We start from the raw sequence: 20433 nt of genomic DNA, 5'->3' as shown, positions 1-20433 counted from the left end.
CAACTAAACGTTTGCGGTAACTGTTGATCAGTCCTGCACACCGGCTTGGAGGACTTTTAGCCCGTTCCTCCGTACAGAACAGCTTCAACTCTGGGATGTTGGTGGGTTTCCTCACATGAACTGCTTGCTTCAGGTCCTTCCACAACATTTCGATTGGATTAAGGTCAGGACTTTGACTTTCTCCAAACATAACGCTTCTCATTTAAACCAACAAGTTCAATTTTAGTCTCGTCTGTCCACAAAACATTTTTCCAATAGCCTTCTGGCTTGTCCACATGATCTTTAGCAAGCTGCAGATGAGTAGCAATGTTCTTTTTGGAGAGCAGTGGTTTTCTCCTTGCAACCCTACCATGCACACCATTGTTGTTCAGTGTTCTCCTGATGGTGGACTCATAAACATTAACATTAGCCAATGTGAGAGAGGCCTTCAGTTGCTTAGAAGTTACCCTGGGGTCCTTTGTGACCTCGCTGACTATTACACTCCTTGCTCTTGGAGTGATCTTTGTTGCTCGACCACTCCTGGGGAGGGTAACAATAGTCTTGAATTTCCTCCATTTGTACACAATCTGTCTGACTGTGGATTGGTGGAGTCCAAACTCTTTAGAGATGGTTTTGTAACCTTTTCCAGCCTGATGAGCATCAACAACACTTTTTTGAGGTCCTCAGAAATCTCCTTTGTTCATGCCATGATACACTTCCACAAACATGTGTTGTGAAGCTCAGACTTTGATAGATCCCTGTTCTTTAAATAAAACAGGGTGCCCACTCACACCTGATTGTCATCCCATTGATTGAAAACACCTGACTCTAATTTCACCTTCAAATTAACTGCGAATCCTCGAAGTTCACATACTTTTGCCACTCATGGATATGTAATATTGGATCATTTTCCTCAAGAAATAAATGACCAAGTATAATATTTTTGTCTCATTTGTTTAACTGGGTTCTCTTTATCTACTTTTAGGACTTGTGTGAAAACCTGATGATGTTTTAGGTCATATTTATGCAGAAATATAGAAAATTCCATTCACAAACTTTCAAGCACCACTGTATTATTATTATTATTATACACTCTCTTCTTATCAGCATTCTCGAAGACCAATGCGAGGTTACTTGAGACTTGGTGCTGTTAGCACAGCAATCCAGTTAACTTCTAGCCACTGTAGTGTTCATGAAGGCCAATGCTAGCACAGTCAAGCCGATTATTATTATTATTATTATTATTATTATTATTATTATTATTATTTTCACTGTGTAATTTACTTAGTTATTTTTAAAATCAACATTGACAACTACACATAATGGCAGCAAAAATCTTCTGCTTGTAATGAAGCAAACCTGTCAGCCATGTTTGTTTACAAACTGTCACTCACTAGCGCGGATGTTCTACATCTCTGATGTGTCTCTTTTCCACTTTTTTTATGTCCGTTGGTATGTTTTTCTCTTGTAAATATGTGTGAAGAATATCTCATCTCATTATCTCTAGCCGCTTTATCCTGTTCTACAGGGCCGCAGGCAAGCTGGAGCCTATCCCAGCTGACTATGGGCAAAAGGCGGGGTACACCCTGGACAAGTCGCCAGGTCATCACAGGGCTGACACATAGACACAGACAACCATTCACACTCACATTCACACCTACGCTCAATTTAGAGTCACCAGTTAACCTAACCTGCATGTCTTTGGACTGTGGGGGAAACCGGAGCACCCGGAGGAAACCCACGCGGACACGGGGAGAACATGCAAACTCCGCACAGAAAGGCCCTCGTCGGCCACGGGGCTCGAACGTGGACCTTCTTGCTGTGAGGCGACAGTGGTAACCACTACACCACCGTGTCGCCCTGTGTGAAGAATATATAATGAAATTTTGGTAGCCTTTCAGGTGTTCAGCGTATCTTTAGTTTCAGTTTTCAGTTTATTTATTTAGTGCTTAAACCTAGCACTGGATTAGCCCCATCGTCTTTCTTTCCCGGCCGACAAAGAAATGATTCTGTGCATGCGCAGCAGAAAAGTTTTGTCACTGGATCTTCACATGAGTGCCGATGTGTGACATTGTGTTGTCTTGACAATGTGTAATATTATAACAATATTGCACACTCATTCTCCTTTGGGAACAGTGGCGTAATACATGGAGGATAAGTGATATGATAACAATATTGCATGGCATCAGTAAACCCGCTAGAAGGGGATAGATGTTTTTATTCCTTGGAAAAAGTGTCCTGTACGTATAATAATTCCTGATATTTCACTCTGATGATATCACTCATAGTGTTTTCCCGCTGACTAGATGCTCGTTGTCAAAATGATGAACCGGTTCAAAATTAAAATTCTTTTGATTAACCTGCTTTTTTTTGTGTGGATGTGTCCGTATACTATAAAGAATATTACATGGTGGTGCAAAGGTGTGAAGTTTACCTTCTCGTGTTGAAAATATTGTTACTTGTTCACTTTGCTCACTTGTGAATATGTTGACCACTCAAGAATAAATTTCATATCTTTTCTTTGCACAACCATGCAATATCCTCTGTGTGTGTGTGTGTGTGTGTGTATATATATATATATATACACACACTACCGTTCAAAAGTTTGGGGTCACTTTGAAATGTCCTTATTTTTGAAAGAAAAGCACTGTTCTTTTCAATGAAGATCACTTTAAACTAATCAGAAATCCACTCTATACATTGCTTATGTGGTAAATGACTATTCTAGCTGCAAATGTCTGGTTTTTGGTGCAATATCTCCATAGGTGTATAGAGGCCCATTTCCAGCAACTATCACTCCAGTGTTCTAATGGTACAATGTGTTTGCTCATTGCCTCAGAAGGCTAATGGATGATTAGAAAACCCTTGTACAATCATGTTAGCACAGCTGAAAACAGTTTAGCTCTTTAGAGAAGCTATAAAACTGACCTTCCTTTGAGCAGATTGAGTTTCTGGAGCATCACATTTGTGAGGTCGATTAAATGCTCAAAATGGCCAGAAAAATGTCTCGACTATATTTTCTATTCTTTTTACAACTTATGGTGGTAAATAAAAGTGTCTTTTCATGGAAAACACAAAGTTGTCTGGGTGACCCAAAACTTTTGAACAGTAGTGTATATGAGAGAGAGAGAAATTATAATTTGAGATTTTGTGTCTCACCTTTTTTGTCGGGTTTTCCCATGTGTGGACCGCAGCTCAAAATATTCATGTGGACATTGCACCTACTACACAATAGTATGCTCAAACGATGTTAAAGCCATGACTAGAGCCTTTGGGTTTGAGAAGGGCCAAGACTGAATCATACTATAGAGGCAACATTAAAAAAAAGTCAGCTTTTGGGCTGAGGTGCCCTTGGGCTTTTTGTGTGGGCAGCACAGTGATGTAGTGGTTCGCACTGACACCTCACAGCAAGAAGATTTTGGGTTCGAGCCCAGCAGCCGGTGGGGGCCTTTCTGTGTGGAGTTTACATGTTCTCCCCGTGTCTGCGTGGGTTTCCTCCGGGTGCTCCGGTTTCCCCCACAGTCCAAAGACATGCAGTTAGGTTAACATGGGGCACCCTTGGGCTGAGGTGCCCTTGAGCAAGGTACCCAACCCCTGACTGCTCCCCAGGTGCTGTAGTATCTCTGCCCACTGCTCTGGGTGTGTGTGTTCACTGCTTCAGATGGGTTAAATGCAGAGAATGAATCTCACTGTGCTTGAAGTGTGCATGTGACAAATAAAGGTTTCTTCTTCTTCTTCTTTTTAACACTCATGCAAAAAAAAGAGAAGTTTTTTTCCACTACTTAGAAACACAGTTGTCTCCTGCAGATATTGATTTTCTCTCGGGCAGCTTGATGGACATGTGATCTGAGCTGAGCCGAGGTCATATTAGAGGTCACTGCTGGAGAAATTGTCTAAAATGGGCTGGGTGCCTGAATGTCAGGGCCAAAATTTGGGGTCAGATTAAACCAACCTGCCATAGGAAGTGCTCATTAAGCCTTGTGAATGCTGCACAGTTCCGAAAATCCTGCACCTCTTCCTATATGTTTGTTGTTCAATGGTTTTCTCTCCATTTATGCAAAGCAGAGAGTAAATCATGTGGTACTGGAAAAGGACCAAATATCTCATTGTCCTTTCTGTCTACTTATATTTTTGGGGGGTTTGTTTTCAAGTGAAGCTTTTATTTCGTCCTCGGCTGGTTCAGCAACCCGCTCCGCCATTTTGTTTTTCTATACGCACGGTATATGAGCTGATAGCCTAGTAGTAGAGTAGCCAATCAGAGCACGCAATTGCTTATATCCAGTGAATGTGGATAGAATAATTAGTTTTCTACAGCCAAAACTGCACATTGCTTAGCATTGTTTATGATTCAGAAAAAAAAAAAAAAATATATATATATATATATATATATATATGGGGTGACACGGTGGTGTAGTGGTTAGCGCTGTCGCCTCACAGCAAGAAGGTCCTGGGTTCGAGCCCCGGGGCCGGCGAGGGCCCTTCTGTGTGGAGTTTGCATGTTCTCCCCGTGTCCGCGTGGGTTTCCTCCAGGTACTCCGGTTTCCCCCAAAGACATGCAGGTTAGGTTAACTGGTGACTCTAAATTGACCGTAGGTGTGAGTGTGAATGGTTGTCTGTGTCTATGTGTCAGCCCTGTGATGACCTGGCGACTTGTCCAGGGTGTACCCCGCCTTTCGCCCGTAGTCAGCTGGGATAGGCTCCAGCTTGCCTGCGACCCTGTAGAAGGATAAAGCGGCTAGAGATAATGAGATGATATATATATATATATATATTTTTTTTTTTTTTTCTTCCTGTTCAAAATATTCAGAAAATCAGCTACAAATAGTATAAATCAGCTACTGGAGGTTTAGTGACCATATAGGCATGAATACCAATTTGTTTTTAAAAAATCACCTGCGGGATTGAGAACTTGACCTTACAAATGATAAGCACAAATTTCTTGATTGCTTGTTTAAAAAGATGGAAGGTTAAAAAAAAATGGCCACAGTGCAGGAGGAAGTGGTGCCACTTGTTTATTTGTTTCCGAGTTCCAATAGGAGAAAGCACCGAAGCATGACCGACTCGCATGACTTGGCATTTTCCACTCTCGGATTAATATGGGACCTGGAGGATTGAGAAGCTTCAATTTCAATCTGGGAAAATAGAGTAATCTGAGCAAAGGGAGAATGGTTAAAGTTACACTGTGAGATTATAGCTGCTCGACAACCCTGTGATTGTGCATCACTGACAGGAAGCACAGGATGCGAAGCCTGTTTTCATTCCTGCTGGATATATGTGGTGAGGCAGAGTTTTGATAAAAGTCACCAAGGGTTCTATTACTGTCAGATTTCTTTCAAACTAAGCACACATGCTTTCGCATAACACCACATAGAAACATGCATGTATTTGGCACTCTGTGGTTATAAATAAACTCCATTACTGGTAACTCAAATAACCACTCTTGATCAGGCTTGTAGTACTCGAGTCCGACTCGTGCCCTAATTTTAAGGACTCGTGACTTGACTTGGACATGAGCACTGATGACTCGGACTTGTGCATTAACTGCATTTGGACTCGTAAATTGGAGATGAGGATTCGGATTTTTTTCTAACATGCCATAATAATTTGCCATAAGTTATTTATATTTATTTCTCCATTAATTTCATGCAAGAGAGTGCACATTCACCTGTTCATATGTCATGCATTAACAAACTAATGTTAATGGCACTAAAATGCCTGGAGAAAATGCCCCAGGATTGTCCAGTTTGCTTATATAGACTTCTCGTGCAGTGGGAGAAAATTCACTACTATGTGTTCCATATGTAGAAGAACTATCGAGGAGATGACGGGGACAACCTTGAACTTCAGTCGTCATTTGGCAAGACTCTACCCAGAGAAGGAAGTGACACACCTATGTTCATTGCTTCATTGATAGCGGGGCTAGCTTGCTGAGTGATGAACTAGCTAGTGTTAACCCTCTCTCATGTTATTTGCCCTGTTGATAGTGGGCGGGGCTTGCTGAGCGATGAACAAGCTTTTTATCTGTAGCCCATTAACTAAAACAGGGCAGTCAAGCAGTGATGTTAGTCCAACACAGCAGCGGAGATGCTTTCACATAAAGGCAGCAACAGCCACCGTCAGATGGTGCAGTTGGAGTCTTGTTCTCGGACTTGACTCAGATCAATAGTGGACTTGACTCGGACTCTACTCGAAATTTTCTTTAATGACTTGGACTTGGGGCAGCATGGTGGTGTAGTGGTTAGCACTGTTGCCTCACAGCAAGAAGGTTCTGGGTTCAAGCCCAGTGGCCGACGGGGGACTTTCTGTGTGGAGTTTGCATGTTCTCCCTGTGTCTGTGTGGGTTTCCTCTGGATGATCTGGTTTCCCCTACAGTCCAAAGATATGTAGGTTAGGTTAATTGGTGGCTCTAAATTGACCGTAGATGTGAGTGTGAATGGTTGTGTGTCTCTATGTGCTGGCCCTCTAATGATCTGGTGACTTGTCCAGGGTGTACCCCACCTCTCGCCCATAGTCAGCTGGGATAGGCTGCCCATGACCCTGCACAGGATAAACGGTTATGGATTATGGATGGATGGACTTGGACTTGATTCGGACTTGAACACTGGGGACTCGAGACTGGACTCAGACTTGAACACTGGGGACTCAAGACTGGACTCGGACTCAAGGTTTAGTGACTCAACTACAACACTGCTCTTTACAACCATGATAAGCAGAAAAGCATCTCAGAATAAAATTCATGTCAAATCTTGAGATACCATGTACAACAGAAGACTTGATCGGGTTCCACCTCTTTACCAAAAACAGGAATCTGAGGTGACAGTGGTCACACACTCTATAAATCTAGGCAGAAAAAGAACAGTCAACATTTTTCCAACCTTCAAATGTCCAGTTTTGCTGAACCTCTCTCCACTGTAGCCTCAGATGCCTGTCAAAACCCAGGATTACTTTTGGCTGACTGCTCATGAGTTTTCTCAAACAATATTTCTTACATAGGTTTCCATGCTATACAAGTCAGAGCTGATCAGTTAACCTGTTCACTTTTAAAAAAAAATCCAACAGCCATTCGAGACCTGACATTGGAAATAGCTCACACATTCCATCAGGTTTTAAACCATGAGCTATCCCATTCGAACTTTTATAAAGAGTTCCACCAGAGAAGATTATTATTCACAGGGCTTTTCCACTGATCTCGGCCACTGTGTAATGTTCCGCACATTTGTCACAGTTCATTAGATTCAGCTTTCAGGTCGTCGAATTATCCGCAATATCAGCCTGCAAATATTCCCTTGGCGTTTTTATTCCAACTGCAGTATAATAAATCTGCCATAGGGGTTTTGTTTGAAACATTTTGAACTGTCATGAACGTATATAATCATGCATGTCAGCGAAAAGCTTTTCAAAAACTAAATTATCAACATACCGTTCCTTTTTTTTTAAGTTGATCTGACATATCCTGTATAATGAGAGAAAAATAAATAAATAAATAAATAAACCACCTCTTCGTTTTGACAGCATGGTCAAATATAGAGAAGACATTCCATTATCTAAAACTTCCTCACAAAGGGTTTGATTAAGGGTTTAATGATCATGTTTACAGTTTTCTGACAATGCTTGAAGCATTTCCTCTGAGTAATTATTTCTTTATTCGCATCAATCAGTGGAAATAGAATGTAAGCAAAAAATCATTAAAGGAATAATCCGGAGTGATATGCTTTCTAGGTCTATTTTCGCATTATTGGGAGTGCATACGTTGAGTTGCTACCACAATCACGTCAATCAGATGTGTTTTGAGACAGTTCGTTTTTTGCGACTTCAACCGGAAAGCGCTAACACGGCAGTGCGAGGGGCATGTCTTTTTGCCGATACAAAATGCTCGTTTTAAAACCATTCCAAAGCTCAAAACAACACGACAGTTCTGTGGAAGTGAGTAGAGGGTTCCTACAAACAAAACGAAGTGTCCCTAGCTCTGCAAGTGCACAGACAGAGTGTGTAGAAAAGTAAATACAAAGCCAGTACCTTACCTGAAATTGTTCTTCTCCAGATGCCATCTTCAGGGGAAAGTCCGTAAAAGTCGAGTGCCGAGTGCATAGCCCATCCCGCTGGAAATGCACAACATACCACAATTTTGCACAACTGAGCCTATCCCAGCTGACTACAGGTGAAAGGCAGGGTACACCCTGGACAAGTCACCAGGTCATCACAGGGATATATATATATATATATATATATATATATATATATATATATATATATATATATATATAAATACTTAGCAGGACATGATTTTTGGCAACACATGGAAAAATATGGTTTACTACCTTTACCTGGCTTCTATACTGTTTTTATGTTTATAAAACGAAGCATCTATCAGAGTATGTGGGACCACACCAGGGGTCTGCACTCAGCCCATTCCTCTTTGTTATAGTTCTAGATACGATCAGTGACAGATTCAGAAGAGGTGTGCCGTGGGAGCTGTTGTTCACCAATGGTCTTTTTGTGATGGCTGAGAGTGAGGAGGAGCTGCAGGAGAACTGGTTAAAGTTGCAGCAGGGTTTGGCTAAACAAGGGCTCAAAGTCAACACAACAAAAACAGAGGTTATGGTGGGCAGCAATCAAGAGTTGATGTGAACATTGTAGACAGCAACAACACACAACTCAAGCAGATGGAATATTTTAAGTATCTGGGAGTAACCCTCAGTGAAAGGGGAAATCGGAGCTAGGATAAACGCAGCATGGGTCAAATGGAAGGAGGTCACTGGAATCATTCATGAGAAACGGATGCCGAGGAGACTGAAAGTAAAAATCTACAAGACAGTGCTAAGGCCAGCGATGCTGTACAGGTCCAAAGTTTGGACACTTAGACGGAAGGAGAAGAGAATGCTGGAGACAACAGAAATGTGGATGTTGAGAAGGATTAAGGGGGTCACACTAAAAGATCGGCAAAGAAGTGATCACATATGAGAGGACCCGGGCGTTGAAAACATCCTGAGTGTATTTTGGACAGCAAGACTCCGCTGGTATGGCCATCTCCTGAGAATGAGTGAGCAAGGAAGTGAAAAAGACCTGGCAGTTGTAAGTTGAGGGCACTAGACCAAGAGGCAGGCCACGTAAAAGATGGATAGAAAATGTGAGGGAAGACATGAACAGGAAAGGACTCAATGAGGAAGATGCCCAGGATAGGAATCACTGGAGAATGAAGATATGGGAACCCTGACCTGGCAACAGTGCTGGACAAGGGAGAAGGATATGATAATCTGTCAGAGTAAAGAGCCAGTTTAAGGGGCAAGTTGTCAAGCCAAATGGTTTCTATGGAGTGTGCTACTGAGTAGGTGGTACAGTGGTTAGCACTGTTGCCTCACAGCAAGAAAGTTCTGGGTTAGAGCCCAGTGGCCAACAGGGGCCTTTCTGTGTGGAGTTTGCATGTTCTACCCATGTCTGCATGGGTTTCCTCCGGGTGCTCTGGTTTCCCCCACAGTCCAAAGACATGCAGGTTAGGCTAATTGGAGGCTCTAAATTGACCGTAGTTGTGAACGTGAGAGTGTGAATGGTTGTTTGTCTCTATGTGTCAGCCCTGTGATGACCTGGCGACTTGTCCATGGTGTACCCTGCCTCTCTCCCATAGTCAGCTGGGATAGACTCCAGCTTGCCCGTGACCCTGCACAAGATAAGTGGTTGGCTGGATGCTACTGAGTATTAATGATATCCAAAAAAATCAAACCAGCTCTTGGGTAGGACTGGATTTTGTTACTTTAGCTTGCTTTGGATTTAAGACCAAAACAGTGTATCAAATTAATTTCTGTCCAGGTCAGAGGAAATGCTCATGATCTTGACATTATAACATGGCAGTATTGGGGAATCTCACAGAGGTAAACACAGTGATGAGCAGCCCTGGTGCATTCAGAGAGTAAAGATTACCATCTGTGTGGAGCTGGAAGATGGATTTGCCGCTTCCTGTCCGTCTGGTGAAGGTGCAGAGAGAAGCAGGTGATCATATGTGCAACCTCACAGCTGAATGGGACAGCAGCACAGTGTCAAACTTAACACTTATTATTTCCTCTTTTGCTCACATGAGAAAAATGTGCACTGTGATTGCAGAGGAATGCCGCACATCCTAGCAGTCCTAAGATTGATGATACACTGGACAATTTTTGGGGGGGCAATGTTGCTGGGCAATTGCGTTTTGACACTTTCCCATTGAGATTGGACAACGTAATTTCTATCTGAATGATTGTCATTTTGGGCAACTTTTTTAAGATCATCCAATCAGAGTGCTGGCAGCGAATCACATAACCACCTGAGAGCTTCTGAAATTTTCAACAAAGATGGCAGTGTCTCTGGTAGTAGAGCAAAGAAAAAGTGAGACAACTTATATCTTGTTATGCTGGTAAGTTGTTCTGTGTAAACCCAAAGTGGTAAATTTACCTCATCAAATGCTTAGAAAACCAACAGCCATCTCTTTTTATGTGCTCAGGTTGTAATTAAGGCATCATTTTTTCCCAGCTAAGTGTAAACTGCCATTAGCTAACCACTGCTCCATAGAGACTGAATGGGATTTAGCTAACTCGCATTGGTTTTTGCTAACATAGTTAGCTGAAAGTTATCATTAGCTATGTAGGGATAACGTTAGCTCTCTTGCATCAAGTTAAAAGTGATGGGCAACTCATCTCATCATCTCTAGTGGCTTTATCCTGTTCTACAGGGTCGCAGGCAAGTGGGAGCCTATCCCAGCTGACTATGGGCGAAAGGAGGGGTACACCCTGGACAAGTCACCAGGTCATCGCAGGGCTGACACATAGACACAGACAACCATTCACGGTCAATTTAGAGTCACCAGTTAACCTAACCTGCATGTCTTTGGACTGTGGGGGAAACCGGAGCACCCGGAGGAAACCCACACGGACAACATGCAAACTCCGCACAGAAAGGCCCTCGCTGGCCACGGGGCTTGAACCCGGACCTTCTTGCTGTGAGGCGACAGTGCTAACCACCACACCACCGTGCCACCCACGATGGGCAACTCTTTTTTTTTTTTTGTGAGTTGTAATAGAGATTGTCTAACTTATTGTCTGATCTAATTCATATACAGAGCACGACTACTTGTGGAACCTGAGGGTGAAACAGTACAAACTTCAGGATCTAAAAAAGAAAGAAAGCCTCTCAGGAGCTCTGTCACTACATTTCCCTCCTCAGCAGCCATCTCCTGCTCCGTGTCCTTTTTTCTTTTTGGCAGAGATGAGAATTAAACAATTATGTGCTTGTGATGTATGTGTCAGTTATTAGTTATTGCATATGTGATTGAGGATTTTAGCATTTTTTTAAAGAGATTTGAAAAGTGTTTATTATTAACAGAATAATGTGGTTATTTTTGACTTATAAATGATGGGTAAATTATCTTTTGACCAGAGTATCTATTCAGTTTTGTTCCAGAAGTGATACTTACTTGAGAAAAATAAATACCTGTAAAGGCTGAAGCCAAGTGACAACTGCAAATGTTTAGGTGTCCATCTTTGTGGTGTCTGTCTCCCTGGAAATAGATTTGCTCTTATCTGATTGGTTGTTGCCAATTGTCTGTTGCCCTAATTAGTTGCCCTGTGTCTCACCTGGTTGCCCGTTGCCGGTAACATTGCCCAAAAAGTTGCCCTGTGTATCATCACTTTAAGAGCATAGCCTGACAGTATTACTGTGCTTAAGCATATTACATAAAAAAGTGTATGTTGCATTAATTTAGCAGATGCTCTTATCCAGACCAACATTCAATGTACCTAGAGCAGCCTGGGGAGCAGTGCCTTGCTCAAAGGCACTTCAGCCATTCCTGCTGGTCCAGGGAATCAAACCAGTAACCTTTTGGTCCCAAAACTGCTTCTCTAACCATTAGGCCACAAGAAAGAATAAAACACTTACGTAGGGGCATGCTGGTATATGAAAATAATCAACAGTGATGCAATTACTGTTAAGTATTTTATCCCTCTCATACCACAGCCAGCAATTTGCCCATGATGAAAACATTTATTAATTCTCAAACGTATCATTTATTTTTATCTTGTTACAGTTAATGCTGAAGGATATTTGTTTCTACTATAGTAGCTACAAATAGTCGGTCCTTCACCAGGTTCTGTTTGTTTGTCTCTTCAAAGGAATTATACAAAATTAAAAAGAAATGCATCCTGGAAACCAGAAAGTGAAAAGTGATCCATCCTGAAGAATTTCCTGTGTTGGAAAATTTTCTTACAAACCAATGACACTGGGAACGCCTTGCATGATCAAAGAAAACTGTGAAAAACAGGGAACGGGTTCCATTCTGGTTCGTGCACCAAATTATGAATTATTCTGAAGATTTCAACCAAAAATAAATTGGTTCAGAACCTAAAAAGTTGGTTCCCAGCTGGAACCAAAATATAACCATTTTAGTAGTTTGAAGAGGAAGCAGAGTAGAGCAATGGAGAACGCAACGGAAAAGGAGACATCTTCAAAAAATTGGAATGAAAACAAATATGTGCAATAACAGAACAAAAGCTTACAGGTAACCAATGCACTATGTTATCTTGCTCCAACTACTGTTTACCCCTGTTGTGAATTGTGCAACACACTCCGTTCATGATGCATCCTTGATTACAATGGTTCCACTCAATACTGGTGGAAACGTGGGCCGGTTCGCGACCTGGCACCAAGGTTCAAAAATTCCTGAACAGAACTGGTTGAAGAACCCATTCCCTGTTGGTCAGAAAGCAGTATCACTCATATGTAACGACACGGCATGCATTTGATCCATGTGTCAGATGTAAGGAAGGAGAAGAAGCCTTTATTTGTCACATGCACACTCAAACACAATGAAATTCATCCCCTGCATTTAACCCATCTGAAGCAGTGAACACATGCACACACACCCAGAGCAGTGGGCAGCCATACTACAGTACCTGGGGAGCAGTTAGGGGTTCAGTACCTTGCTCAAGGGCACCTCAGCCCAAGGGTGCCCCATGTTAACCTAACTGCATGTCTTTGGACTGTGGGGGAAACTGGAGCACCCAGAGGAAACCCATGCAGACATGGGAGAACATGCAAACTCCACACAGAAAGGCCACCTGTTGGCCACTGAACCCAGAACCTTCTTGCAGTGAGGCAACAGTGTTAACCACTACACCACCGTGCTGCCCAAGTAAGGACTACGTTGATTAAATTTATTGGTGAAAAACATGAGTCAGTTAGCACCATGTGATTTTCAGGGTGAAATCTAGTTGAAATCTTGATCATGCTATGCCCCGCCTCGAGGTATCTTAGACACAACATGAAAAATAAACCTTATGTGCTCCAAGTCCAAGCAGCTACAAGAACAAGCAAGTTGAAGGTGACAAAAAGTGGGTTTTTCTTTGCATAAAAAATGATATACCTGGGTTTTACTTCAGGGTGGACCAGGGCCAAAACAACAAACAAAACAAGGCAAGGCAAGGCAAGTTTATTTATATAGCACATTTCATACACAGTGGCAGTTCAATGTGCTTTACAGAAGTAAAAGCAGAACAGTAAACAATAGAAAATAAAATTACATAAAATAATTGGGGAAGAAAAATAACAAGAATTAAACAATAGTAGAAATAAAATAATAAAATGAAATAAAGTTCAAAAAAGGAATCAGCCTCGAGATTAATTATTATTATGGGTTTAACTCATAAAGCGCGCTCTTCCCGTGGCTCTTCCACGAGGATCACCAAAAATCGTCCCGCAGACAAAATCTACGAGGATCACCAAATAAAATCGTCCCGCAGACAAAATCTACGAGGATCACCAAAAATCGTCCCGCAGACAAAATCTACGAGGATCACATAAAGCGCGCTCTTCCCGTGGCTCTTCCACGAGGATCACCAAAAATCGTCCCGCAGACACAATCTACGAGGATCACCAAATAAAATCGTCCCGCAGACAAAATCTACGAGGATCACAGTAACAAAGAATTAAAGTAAAAGTAAAATCATTAAAATTCAAGATTAAAAAGAAATTAAAATAAAGTAAAATCATTAAAATCAAAATTAAAAGAAATTATGTTAAAGGAAATTAATTACTTAGGTAAAAATTAATCAAGTGAAAGCATCTGAAAACAGCTTTGTCTTGAGCCTGGATTTAAAACTAACAACAGTAGGAGCATTTTTGATATCATCTGGAAGTTGTTTCCAAAGCTTAGCAGCATAGCAACTAAAGGCTGCTTCACCACACTTCGTTTTGACAGCTGGTATTACTAGCAAGTTTTTCTCTTGTGATCTTAGAGACCTAGTTGGTGCATAATTGAAACATATCCAGTAGGTAGCTGGGTCCCATCCCATTTAATGTTTTAAATAGAAGAAGTAGTGCTTTAAAGTCAATTCTATAGCTCACTGGGAGCCAGTGCAGAGACCTTAGGATTGGAGTGATATGGACGACCCTTTTTGTTCTTGTAAGAACCCTTGCTGCTGCATTTTGGATTAGTTGAAGCTCTTTGATGGTCTTTTTTGGAAGACCTGTGAAAAGGCTATTGCAGTAATCAACTCTACTGGAGATGAAAGCATGAATAAGTTTTTCTAGATCATCTTTTGACATGAGACCCCTGAGTTTAGAAATGTTTTTTAGGTGATAGAATGCAGACTTTTTTTTACCACTTTCATATAACTGTTGAAGTTAAGGTTGCTGGCAATAAGGACACCGAGGTTTTTGACAGTATCCTTTGCTTTAAGCCCCTTAGTTTCAAGAACAGTGGCAATCCTAAACCTTTCCTCCTTTTTGCCAAATATAATTGCTTCAGTTTTATCTGCGTTCAGCTGAAGAAAACTGAGACATCCATTTGTTAATTTGGTCAATGCATCTATGAAGAGACTCAAAAGGGGCATAGTCATTAGGTGACATAGCTAAGTAAAGCTGAGTGTCATCTGCATAGCTATGGAAGTTTATTGAGTTATTCTTAATAATTTGTCCAAGTGGGAGCATATAAAGGTTGAATAGTAATGGTCCCAGGATTGAGCCCTGGGGAACCCCACAGTTCAAGGACACGGGTGATGAACTGTGGCCTCCAATGGCCACATAAAAAAATCTTTGTTGTAGGTAAGATTTTAACCAGTTGATTACTATACCAGTAAATCCAACCCAATGCTCCAGTCGATGTAACAGTATGGAATGATCTACCGTGTCAAATGCAGCACTTAAGTCTAAAAGCACCAAGACTGATGTTTTACCAGCATCAGAATTAAGACGTAGGTCATTCATGACTTTAGTAAGAGCTGTTTCAGTGCTATGATTGGCACGAAAACCTGACTGAAACTTATCAAAACATCCATTTAACGTCAGTCTAACTGGGAAGTAAATATTAACTTAGAAGAAACAAAAGAAACCAAATGACAAACACTTATCTCTCTAATGACATAAAACATGAGAAAACAGGATAACAGAACTGGCAGTCCACCTCTACGACTCCAACAGAAAATAACAAACTGAAAATACAAAAGGACTTGAATGTGTGACTGGTTGGAAAACGAGGAGATGAAGAAATACCCCTCTGTCTCACACTGCTGCCATCTTGGGTGTATTTATAGCCGATGACCTGGTGGGGCAGTCAATCATCCATCAGACTGGAATACGAATCCACCATCAGTGGGCAGTGGTACAGTAGAGACAAGCTACCAATGTTCCTGCTGTCTTTATACACATTGACAGAACATAAAAAAATAAAAATACAGCTATAGTCATAACAATAACAGTGTGTGTGTGTGTGTGTGTGTGTGTGTGTGTGTTTCTATAAACTACTGAGGGCCCAATGTCCCCACAATGATAGTGAAATCTGACCATTTTGACCTTTTGGGGACATTTGGATGGTCCCCACAAGAAAAGTGTTGTTTTTGTTGTTCTTCTTCTTTAACAAAAAATAAATGAATAAATAAAAGAGCCAAAAAGTTGCTGTTTCATTATTGATGTTAGGGTGAGGAGCAGGCACAGCATTCATTAACTTCATTAATAATAATATCAGTGGATGGTCCTCAGAAGAATAGCAAGTTTTGTGTGTGTGCTGCTAAATTCCAACATGAAAGCAAATCCACTGTATGCCTATTTTTATAAGAACACCATAATGACGCTCAATAGTTCTAAAAGTCTGATGAAAACCTATTCGAGAGCGGCCCGCAGCCACGGTGGTGGTTTTTTCCCCATTCACGGCCATTGCTTTGTGCAAGAAGACGCTGTTCATAGATGATTTATCTGGGCCATTATTATAAGAACAAAGGATTTATATTAATCAGGGCATTTAAGTCCTCTCGTGAGGCTTTTAACATGATTTGCAGGTTGGATTGTTCTGCATGGTGGGTCTGCTCAGGCTCAATATAGCACAGCTGATTTGGTTATGAATAACAATTTGGCTCTGTAGAAATGCTGGCCATCTGACTCGATCAATTATTTGTATTTGCAGGGTGAAAAGTTTCAGCGCTCATTAAATTGAGCTGGAGAGCACAGCATGATGTTCTGTTGGTACTCACCGATTTAAATCATGCTTTCGAGTGGCTTTGGTTAGGAATTAAGATCTTGAGTCGACTTTCGCTTGAGGATAATTAGTTTGGTTTAATGCTTCAGTAACACACAGGTTCGTGAATCGGAGACGTTCGCTCTCCACTTGACTGAAGGTCATGGTTTATATTTGATGTGTGTATCATTTGGATAAAAGCATCTGCTTGGGTAAAAGGATATAAAGCTGCAGTAACAGCACCAGCAGCAGCTTTGATGACTTTTTGTTTCCCCGATGCGTACCTTGACGTGAGTGTAAATCACTGAACAGCTCCAAGAGACTCGCCAGCTACTTTTTTAGGAACACCCACATATCCACCCGCTGTTTGATGCTGTTCTCTAATCAGCCGATCCCTGGACAGCAGCACAATGCATCAAATCATACAGATACAAATCAAGAGCTTCAGTTAATGTTCACTTCATTCAAACATGAGAATGGGAAAAATTGTGATCTTAAAGTGTGACTTTCTTTCACTGTGGTATGGGTGTTGGTTTGAGTCAGATGGACTGGTTTGAGCATTTCAGAAACTGCTGATCTCCTGGGGTTTTCACACACAGCAGTCTCTTAGAGTTTATACAGACAGAATGGTGCGAAAAACAAAAAACATCGAGTGAGTGAGCGACCGTTCTGTGGGCGGAAACAAATGCCTTGTTGATCAGAAAGGTCAGAGGAAAATGGTCAGATTGGTTTGAGCTTTTTTGCCAGGAAGGATACAGTAACTCATAGCAACTCTTTACAAGCATGGTGAGCAGAAAAGCATCTCAGCATGCAACAGCAGAAGAACACATTGGGTTCCACTCCTGCAGCCAAGAACAGGAATTTTAGAATCTAATGTATTGGTATTCAATGGACTTTTCTGTCCATTGGTCCAGGCTGAGCCAGAGAAATGACAGGAAGACAGGAAATGACATCACCACCATCATCAGTAACACTTCCTATGAAGCTTAAATTCAGAATTCATTACTTGCAATGCTTTGTAAATTAATATGGTTCCATGAATGACAATGCTGTTGAAATCTTGAATCTGACTTGTCAGATTTTTTATTTTTATTTATTTTTTTAATGACAGCAGCTTTGATAACAGTTCCATCTATAAGGTTGATATTAATGTGCACATTGCAGGCTTGTAGTACTTGAGTCCGACTCGTGCCCTAATTTTAAGGACTCATGACTTGACTTGGACTTTAGCACTGATGACTCGGGCTTTGACTCGGACTCGTGCGTTAACTGCATTCGAATTCATAAATTGGAGACAAGGACGTGGATTTTTTCTTTATTTTTTTTATAACGTGCCATAATAATTTGGCATAAAATATTTATATTTATATCTCCATTAATTTTTATACTAATTTCGTGCAAGAGTGTCACACCTGCGTGTCTTGGCACGTGAATCATATAGACTCTCGGGCGCACTCCAGACAGCGTGCATGCCAAGCGGAATCTCGTGTGCATGCCGTAAATGACTCGCACCTGCACAGGATTAAGGCGCAATCAGTGCGCTGATATAAAAACTGTGAAAACGCACTTATTTTGCGAAGTATTGAGTTGTGTTGCTGACACATTACAGAGCCTTATTTCCTTGTTTGGTTTCCTGATCCCTGATTTCCTGTTTCTCATCTTTGGTTCTGCCGAGTCTATGACAGCCTGTTTGTGCTTTGCTTGACCTATTGCCTGTTTCACTGTTTTACGATTTTGCTTGCCGTTCTGGATTGTTTATCATCTTCACTTGTATTAATAAACACACCTTCTGCACTTACATACATCTCCCAACCATCTCTGACCAAATACTTCACACTCCCTGATAAAGAGAAGCACATTCACCTGTTCATACATCATGTTCAGGGACAAGCTACTGTTAATGGCGCTAAAATGGCCACCATCAAATGGTACAGTTAGAATGTTGTTCTTGGACTCAACTTGGCTTAATAGTGGATTTTTTTTTGAATGGCTTGGACCTGACTAAGACTTGAACACTGGGGGCTCGAGACTGGACTTGGACTCGAGGTTTAGTGGCTCAACTACAACACTGGCACATTGTAATACATTCTCATTTCTATAGATTAGATTAGATTCACTTTATTCATCCCACATCGGGGGAATTCACGTGTTACAGTAGCAAGAAAATGTCAAACAGATAACAAATAAAACTGAAATAAAAATTAGACAAACGAAGGATTAAATACAGAGGGCTATTTGCATTATCTACCGTGAAAAAGTATAGAAAAATTGCCTTATTGAGAGGCTCGGAAAAATTGCACATCACAGGTAGACTCTGTATATATACACACATACATAAATTTTATATATATATATATATATATATATATATATATATATTTATGAGTGATTCCACGCTTATGGGTACTGAAATGGGGACATGAACTTATTTTTAAAAATTCACCTAAAACCATTTCTTTTTTTTTTACCATCAGGTCACAAAACATGTAATCTTTAATGAATGATATGTTAAAAAATAACTTTAATTTTCTGAGATGTAATAAAAACATATTTATATGCCAAAGTCAGAACGTAACAGAAGTGTTGTGGACATATATATTCTCAATTTTAACAATGTAGAATTACTTTTTGAAACATAGGAAGGTGATGTTTTAGCAAATATAATTAATAAACATGTGTAGTAGAATAAACATACACATTCTTTCAATAAGATTAACATGGTATATAGCTAGATTGTAATTAATTTGTAACAGACGCGAGATGGACAATCGTAACAGAAGTAATGTAACAGACATCATTTTGGAACTCATAGGCTTGACTTTGGCATATAAATATGTTTTTATTACATCTCAGAAAATTAAAGTTATCTTTTAACATATCATTCATTAAAGATTACATGTTTTGTGACCTGATGGTAAAAAAAGAAATGGTTTTAGGTGAATAAGTTCATGTCCCCATTTCAGTACCCATAAGCGTGGAATCACTCATATATATAAGTATGCATAAAAATAGTTTAGGGCCTATATTATTGCACATAATAATTGCATTGATGAGAGATGGCAGAGGTAGTAGTGGTGAAGTAGTGCAAATTAAACGACAAATAGGTTATTGATGCTATGTTACAAGTTGTGGGTGTTATACAGTCTGACAGCAGTAGATATGAATGACCTGCGGTACCTCTCCTTCTTACACCGTGGGTATAGCAGTCTACTACTAAAAGAGCTGCTTAAAGCCCTCACAGCCTCATGTAGGGGGTGAGAGGGGTTATCCATGATTGAGGTCAGCTTGGCTAACATCCTCCTCTCACCCACCTCCTCAATGGAGTCCAGAGGACAGTCCAAGACTGAGCCAGCCCTTCTGACCAGTTTATTAAGTTTCTTCCTGTCCCTCTCTGAACTTCCACAGCCCCAGCAGACCACAGCGTAGAAAATCACTGATGCTACCACAGAGTCATAAAAAGTCCTAAGCAGTGTTCTGCACACACCAAAAGACCTCAGTCTTCTCAAGAGGTGGAGACGACTTTGACCCTTCTTGTACAGGACGTCTGTGTTGTTAGTAAAATTACAACTTACAAAGTTAGTATAGTTACAACTTACACAGGCAGTTGTATGTCTGATGCTCCATGTCAATGAATTTTAAAAATGTTGATATGGTGAAGTGAGGAGACTTTTATTCAGGAAGGAGTCTCCGGTGTAAGAGTCAGTACACTGTTGAGTGATTTATTCCTTTAATATGCATGAATATATGACTTTATAATGTAATATCTGTTCATAAGAACTATTACATGCATTATTACACTTAACACATTTATAACATGTTGTAATAGCTTCATTTTAAGGGTATATCTGTGAAGAAACTCAGTCGTCCAGGTACATAGTAATCTGTGGTTGGTTGAAGAGAGTCCAGAAGTCCAGTTGCTCTCTTCAACCAACCACAGATTACTATGTACCTGGACGACTGAGTTTCTTCACAGATATGTTTCTACG

The sequence above is a fragment of the Neoarius graeffei genome, chromosome 26 (genome assembly GCF_027579695.1).
Source record: "Neoarius graeffei isolate fNeoGra1 chromosome 26, fNeoGra1.pri, whole genome shotgun sequence".
Lineage (NCBI taxonomy): Eukaryota > Metazoa > Chordata > Actinopteri > Siluriformes > Ariidae > Neoarius > Neoarius graeffei.
Note: the sequence above shows the minus strand (reverse complement) of the source record.